The sequence below is a fragment of the Esox lucius genome, chromosome 24 (genome assembly GCF_011004845.1).
Source record: "Esox lucius isolate fEsoLuc1 chromosome 24, fEsoLuc1.pri, whole genome shotgun sequence".
NCBI classification, from domain to species: Eukaryota; Metazoa; Chordata; class Actinopteri; order Esociformes; family Esocidae; genus Esox; species Esox lucius.
In genome coordinates, this window is record NC_047592.1 from 18,496,304 (window position 1) to 18,498,123 (window position 1,820).

General features: G+C 38.2%; 1 long non-coding RNA gene across 2 annotated transcripts in view; it reads right to left on the reverse strand.

The window, feature by feature from the left end:
* LOC117593924 overlaps nt 1-443 on the reverse strand; it is a 6,222-nt gene extending 5,779 nt beyond the window's left edge. The window contains exon 1 of one of the 2 annotated variants that reach the window (XR_004575382.1): nt 371-443. This is a non-coding gene — a long non-coding RNA (uncharacterized LOC117593924). The remainder of the gene's footprint in view (nt 1-370) is intronic. The other variant, XR_004575381.1, reaches the window with a different exon arrangement.
* Nucleotides 444-1,820: the final 1,377 nt, after the last annotated feature.

Here is a 1,820-nt window from a genome sequence, read left to right on the forward strand (position 1 = left end):
TTGACCACCGGAAGGAACCAACATCCCATTGTTTGAGGTACTGGCACATGTGCATATGCTTACATACTGTTTTCAAAACTGGTAAAACTAAGTTCAAAGCAATACCATGATACAAACACTGAATATGAGAGCAATGTGCTACAGTTGTGAGTTACAGGCACACTACCATCATGTATCATGGTATTGCTTTGAACTTAAGTTAATCACAAACATCTCTAAACAAAAAAAAAACCAATCCCCTAACCTCACACACACACATTCCAACAATGAATGAAACAGCATCAATCTAGGACATACAGAGAATACATGTTCAGCCATCATACAAAAAGTACAATGTTGACCTTTTAAAAAATCTTAAATTGGTACATACCATGTTGTCGAGATCTTCACCTGTTGCGAGCAACTATGACACAAAGAGACAGAAAGAAGGACATAGGGCGGTTTTATACAACCTCAAGGGAGGGGGAGAAGCCCACCACACACACACACACACACACACACACACACACACACACACACACACACACACACACACACACACACAGTCACAGGTGCCCTTGATCAACATGGTATTGAGAATATCATCACAATAAGATCCCTGGCCTTATTGTGAGTACACTACCAGTGCTTTATTTCTCCAGGATCAATAATAATACCTAACGCTTGAAATACATGTGTTCTCCTCTCCGTCAGCAATCAAGGTATGTTTTCATCGTTTGCGTTTCCAATACCATCCCATAGAATGTTCTAAAATATTTATTAACATATATTTAAATATATGTTTTTGTTCACTAATATGTTTTTTTTACTTTAGAGAAAAGTATTTCATGCATGAAAAATATATGAGTGTGCAGCAAGGGTTTCTCATAACTCATTAAATATGTATACATCCCTTTAGTATCTGTTGATTCTACAGACTTTTGTGACTTGTCAGGAGTTCAGGATGTTACTAATGTGTGGAATCTGAACATTAAGAATTCCAATATGAATTTACTTTTCATTGGAAGTGCATGTACCTAAACAATGACAACAACAGAAACCTATCTTTTAGAATATCTCTCTGTAAACAGTAACGCAAGAATCTGCCATCAATGTTTTTTTGCAATACTCTAGGATTCACTCCCACAGCCACTATTCATCATTACTTAGCATAGTCTCTGAGATGAACATATTTTACCAAGACAGTCAAGGAGAAGCTACAGGTCCTTCTGTCCTCAATATGAGATAACAACAACCACTCATTACACTGACCATGGGAACAATAGTTCTTCACTCTCTGTTAACAATTAAACTGTTGGGGAAAATAATGTGGGCCCTGGTTAAATGTTTTATCAATTCACACTCAATTAATGTACAAATGAACTATGACACAAAGAGAGAGAAAGAAAGACAGAGGGCGGTTTTTTTTTTGGGGGGGGGGGGGAGGCCACCACACACACCGTACATACCATGAAAGGAGAGATATTCACCTTATGCGAGCAACTATGACATAAAGAGAGAGATAAAAAAAAGGCCACCACCACCCACACACACACACACACACCCACACACACACCCACACACACACACACACACACACACACACACACACACACACACACACACTGTGATGGCAATTTCTAAAATTCCAAAGTTCTATGAAAATGGTAGGTAAGACAGGAGAAATCAATTGCGCAATAAACGGTTTTAATCTTGCTTGCAAGGAGAAAGTATACAGGTTACAAAGTAACGGTGGATAGTTTCTAAATAAAAACATCATTTCGACAGTATTTATTACATAGGAAGAAGGGGTGTGGTAAGATGCTGCCATCTGTTTCATG